We start from the raw sequence: 6,314 nt of genomic DNA, 5'->3' as shown, positions 1-6,314 counted from the left end.
ATTTCAGAATAAATGTGATATTTAATTTCATCATACGATTGGTTGAAATTTTTTTACTACGGAACAAATAAACTTATGATTATTTAAATTAGGGCAAAGGCACAAATATACCTTTCAATTTTGCGATTTAGAGCAGATATAACTCACGTTACAAAAGTCGTTTAAATATATCCCTGCCGTTAAAAATGGTGTAAATATACCCCTGCCGTTACAAAATGTTGCAAATATACCCTTTTCGCTAACGAATTTTTTTTTAAAAAAAATCATTTAGGTTATTTTTAATTAAAAAAAAAAGCCCCGTGACTTTTAAAAAGAGTCTTCCAATTTTTTTTAGTAGACATACTTTTCTAAAGCCACACAGTAATTTTTTTTGTTGGTGGGTCGGGTCTAGTTCATTTTAAAAAATTGGTAGAATTATTTTTTTAAATTCACGAAGATATTTTCTTAAAACAAACTAAACTCGACGCACCAGATAAACGTTACCATGTGGCTTTAGAAAAATATGTCTACTAAAAATTTTAAAAAATAGGTAGACATTTTTTTAAAGTCACGTGGCATTTCTTTTAAGTAAAAAAATAACCTAAATGATTTTTTTTTAAAAAAAAATCCCGTCAGCGAAAAGGGTATATTTGCACTATTTGAAATAGCAGGGGTATATTTGCACCATTTTGTAATGGCAGGGGTATATATACACTACTTTTGTAACGAGGAGTATATCTGCTCTAAATTGCAAAGTTGAGGGGTATATTTGCACCTTTAAATTATATTTGCGATATTATTTTTATGTTTATGCATATTCAGCCTGGGATAATAATTTCCATATCAGCTAATTAATTCTAGAATAAAATAATCATATAAAAATGAACTTTTTCAAAACTATTCGTTATTCCTCTCTGTTATACCCTATTTTAACCGGGGTCAAAATAGTTTATAACATCCGGGTAATTCTGGGGTTAATTAAAGTTAGGAGTCGCCACCTAATTATTTATGGTGAATTAGGGCACCTAAGGTTAATTAAAGTAATTATCTAAAGTTGATTTTATTTTAAAGTCTACGAAACCAAAAAGATTCTAGGTACGGGTTCAACTAATCTAGAGGGAAGGTATTAGGCATCCTCTAAGATTCCATTAATAATGGTTAACCGACCGGACTTACAATTAATTAGGCTAAGTGTAAATATTATAGAAAAGAAAATAGCTTTGTAAGTATTATTAAAGTTTTAAAGAAAAATAATGCTAGTTAAGATTTACAGAAAAACAAAAGATCTTCAAGAGCTATTTTAAAATAAGACCTATAAGGGTTGTTAAGGTTTTGAAGAAAGAGTATAATAATGCTATTTAAAATAAGACTTGTAGAAAATAATAATTTGCATAAAAGAGTTTAGCTATAAAATAAATTGAAGGAAACGCGGGATGGTGTAATGTTTTAAACATGTTTGAAAATAACTCAAAAGGGGAGACATTAACTGATTTTGTTTTAAAAGTACAGATAAGATGGGATTTTTCCTTCTCCTTTTTATTATGTTTATTAACTATGCCTAACTAAAATGTACGTAATTGATTCAAACTTGAAGAGTTGTTGATAAAGTATACATGAGTTCATACTTACGCCTTAGTGACATTTCAAAATTTTCTAAGATAATCAAAATATGACGTACTCTTAATTCAAAATAGATGTTCACGACTTCACGTCTTTGAAGATCAATTGTGTAATATAAGTGAATACTATAAGTACTATAAACAATTTTAGAAATAGACAAAATAAATAAAAGAAAACAAAGCCGGTGGAATTACTAATTGTTCTCCCTTAAGATGACTACTTATTGTTTCTACAACTACCCGTACTAATTCTCTATAATTCGTATAAACTAAGAGGCAAAAATAAAGTGTTAGTCATACAAGGTAAATCAAAAATACACAACAAAAAATAAGATAGAAGGAAAGAAGAGCAAATGGATCAGTCCATTTTTTAGGACTGCTGCTGCAGCCTATTTTGTTATTGGGCTTTGGCCCAGAAAGTCTTTTTTATTTTTATTGTTGTGGGCAGGCTGGACAAGAGAGGAGAAGATCACGTTGGGCTATGGCCCAACATCGAATGCGGGAGATGACGAGTCCCTTGGACTCGTACGCGATGGTCATGCATAAAAACGAAAAGAAAAGAGATTAGTACATAACCAACAAATAAGACCAAATGTATATAATGTAAAAAACAGACCAGTGGACTGGGCATATACTATGTATATTCAAACAGATTCATTATCTAAACAGATTATTGGATGTATCAGGATGTCATGGAAAATACAAGGAAGCAGTGGATATATCTAAACAGGGCAGCAAACTGGAGAATACTGAACAACAGACCAAGCAGCGCATCACATCTAGTATTCCACTATTTCCTACTATATATATGTTGGATCTTTTAGCAATTAGACGGAGAGGGGAATGCCAACAGACAATGTCTTAACCAACAACCAGATTTGTTCACTTTTAAACTGGCAAAGCAGTAACGAAAAAAACAGAAATTACCTCACCTATATTATTATTTTAGAAATAACAGTCGGTTATTAAAATATTTAATCAGCAACAGGAGAAGATTGAAACTCGAGACGATTTGTTTTGAAACCAAAGTCGACTATTTTTCAAGAGTAGATAAACATGACACAAAGAGGACAAACACCAATAGCTGAACACATTAAACATCTCGGCAAATGCAGATTTAAAACTAATTCCAAAATTCAACAGACTAAGGAAAGAATTTGAAGGCCCTTATCATTTATAGTTCCACTTGGATCCAGTCAAACAGCAGCAAAGAGAAGGGTAATATACATGGGGAAACCAGGCCGCATGCATGTGTGTGTGTTTCTAACTTAGTTAGATGAGTATTAGAATGTGCGTAAGCCCAATGACATGTACAAGTAACAAAAGAAATGAATAAAGCAGACCCAACATAAATGGAGCAGTTTCAGTTTGGTCACGGGCAAAAATGGCTTAAAACAATATGAAGCAAGATAAGATGTGATCTAAGGAAATCAGATTTCGGATCTGAGAGCAGAGTGATGTAAACAGTGCCAGATCGACATTTTGGTTCATGATAAACATTTCATTCGCAACTACAGAGAAGGCGTAAAAGGACATGATTCATGAGCGCATTTTAGAGATATACAATCCTTTATACTAAGTATACCATAGTGTCTATGCATAGGCCGAAAATGAAAATCACTTGTAAGGCGAAACTTATGCCCAGCTTAGACAGAATACATTATATCCTATAGTAGCATACAGAAATCGACGAGAATATCCAATTTGCATTCAAACCATACGAATTTTAGACTAAGCATGTATAGCATCAAGCAGATTCGGATAACATATAAGTAGGCAGAAAGTTGAGCACATTCCTTTACTCGTCTAACATATAGGTCTTATGTATTACTACCTGTTTTAACCATATACCCAATATACCTAAGATATACACACCACGATGTGTATATCAGATGTATATCGAACGTATATCTTCTTCTTATCTTGATAATCCACTGTATGTCCTATGTATATTCGGTTTTAAATAGGTTCTAAGTCCGGGAAATTCAGTCTAATCATCCAAACTACAGTAGACATCTTTCGAATTCATTTAGCAATTAATATTCTATCCTAACAGCTCCCAAACATCAAACAAATAGCTGGATACAAAGAAACTACATAACCACCAGAAAATGGCAGAAATAAGCTGAGTTTTTAACTAAACAGAAACTAACGACTAAAAATATAAGTGTATCGAGGTTCACCTTTTTTGTGTGCAGTGAACAGGGGTCGTCGAGGTCTCGAATCTACACTCGAATACGACGAACTCAAACTCGAAAAAAAGTCTTTCGAATCAAGACTCGACAGAAAACAGAATAGTATACTTTTGTTTGAAAAAGAGAAATTCCGTTTGTCTCCAGAATTTCAAATGTAAGTAAGGGTTCAGACCAGATTAAAAGAAAGAAAACTCAAGATTTTTGTGATAAAAAAATCCTCTCTTTGACTGAGAGTTTAAGGCATTTATATAGGTAACAAAAATGACTAGGGTTTTTCGGATTCGAAATTTGGGCGGGGTTTTGCAATCAAATAGCCGTTTGAAATAATCAAAATCGAATCTCTGAAGTTACTTTATTTTCAGAAATTTCAGAAAGGTTTTTGGCCCTTTATGTTGACCAAATTCGTTGAAGATGAGAGAGGAAGTATTTGCCCGCAAATGGAGTAGCAAGGTCTGAATTTTAGAGAAAGGAGCTTGGGCTTTTGTTTAAAATAGAGAGCACTGCACGAAAATGGGTCTGTTTTTCGATCTGCCATTGTTGTGGGAGTATGACCCTTTCCCTGAAGTGGGAAGAGGAGGAAGAAGACAAGATAGGCGTTTGGAAGGCTACTCAAAATGGAAAAAACAACAGCTCCATTTCGAGTCAAGGTTTTGGCAATTTCGTGAAAAGGAAATGGGGGAAAGGAGATGAAGAAGAGAGAGGAGAGAAGGGACTGCAGCTGATGTGGAAATTAGGTTTTTGCTGAAATATGTTATTTCGTTTGGGGCCGGGTCGGGTAGTAATGTTGGGCTGGTCGGGTCGGGAAAGGTTGGGCTGGTCGTTTGGGCTGTTGAATTTAATATATGGGCTGGTCTGTTGGTTCGAAAATGTGGATTGGTGGAGTTAATGAATTTAAAGTATGGGCTTCTAAATTTGATCAAATATATTATGTAGTAATAACAATAATAATAGTGATAATAATAAATTCCATAATTAACGTTAATATATAAAATATGAGCAAAGTAATAATAGAGTAAAAATATTACATAGTAAGTAGCGATGTACAACGTATTAATACTTAACAATATTAATATAGTAGTAGAAATTATAGTAAAGTAAGGGTAAAAATAAGATATTGATTTATTAATTGGAATAAAGGAGGGGCAAAATTGGGTGTCAACACTCTCCCTCTTCCTCCTCTTTCGAGAAAAGCTAATTACAAATCTTTCTAATGTTTTTACAAAAAAAAAAAAACTTTTCATCGTAATTTGAGGTACCTAATTCATTAACGATGCTCTATTTACAACCATCTTGGACTAATGGCTGTATATGTCACTTGATCATTACTGTCAATAAAAATATCGCAACAAATTTTAACTAAAAATTAGCCTTGTAAACATAGGTAAGTCGTTCCAATATGGTAGAATTTGTGGACAGATATTGTCAAACCAGCATAAATTGTGAACAATTGAACAATACAAATTATTCTTACGAATCTAGCATGACTTGTAAATAATTTAAAGATAAGTCAAATGAAGATTGTATTTATGTAATTCTCCGCGCCCAACATCACTTGTGAACAATGCAAGTTTATTAATTATGTATCATTGTGAACAGTTTAAAGATGGATAGAATGAATATATTATTAAAATCATGACCCACCAACATAACTTGTGAAAGAGTAATTTTTTATTTTCCTAAATACATAGCGTCGAAATCATGTTTGCACAGATACTTTAAACGAAGACAAAAGTTAAATAGTGGCACCTAATGATCCTATTTGTGCAAATTATCCCACCCAATTAGCCCAGAAAATAGGCCCGTGTTGCAAGAAAGTGATAGCCCAGTTAAACAAACTAGACAGGGCCAATTTCAGTTTTTGCTAAACTCATATTGCATGCTTATGGTTTTAATATGATTTTTACTCCATAATCATTTTATCCAAGATATCGAATGAATAAGAAAATGTGGATCTAGAACAAGTATGAGTTTCAATTTAATTAACCCATTTATTGTTGTAAAATCAAGCTAAAAGAGTAATGATATGAAACAAGAAGGTAGACAAGAAATGTAGAGAGCAAGGGAGAACTTTATTCATCCTTCCTTGTATTGTTCAAGTATATAATTATTACATACAATCCAATTATATATAGGAATACATTGAGAACATTAAAGGGTGTGTCATAAACATGGGTAGTAACTATTCGGGGGTTATAGAAATAAATTATGGGAGTAGTGGTCATGAAGTAATGGGAGTTACTTCCACAAAGAGTTATGAATACGAAGTAGCGGAAGTTATATATAGAGGAGTATTTGACATCCACACATTAATATTTTCGTAACACTCCCCCTTGGATGTCTATTGTTAGATAATGTGCCTCGTTAAAATTTTACTTAAAAAAACCCCGTGAGAAAAAATACTAGTGAAGGAAAAAAGTACACATATCTAGTGATACGCATTGCCAGCTGCCTCATTAAAAACCTTGTGAGGAAAACCCGGTAGGACAAAACCTCAACTAAGAGAAAAAGAGTACAACGCATA

This window comes from Lycium barbarum, chromosome 11 (assembly GCF_019175385.1).
Source record: "Lycium barbarum isolate Lr01 chromosome 11, ASM1917538v2, whole genome shotgun sequence".
Taxonomy (NCBI): domain Eukaryota; kingdom Viridiplantae; phylum Streptophyta; class Magnoliopsida; order Solanales; family Solanaceae; genus Lycium; species Lycium barbarum.
The sequence above is the reverse complement of the archived record's forward strand: the minus strand, read 5'-3'. Positions refer to the sequence as shown.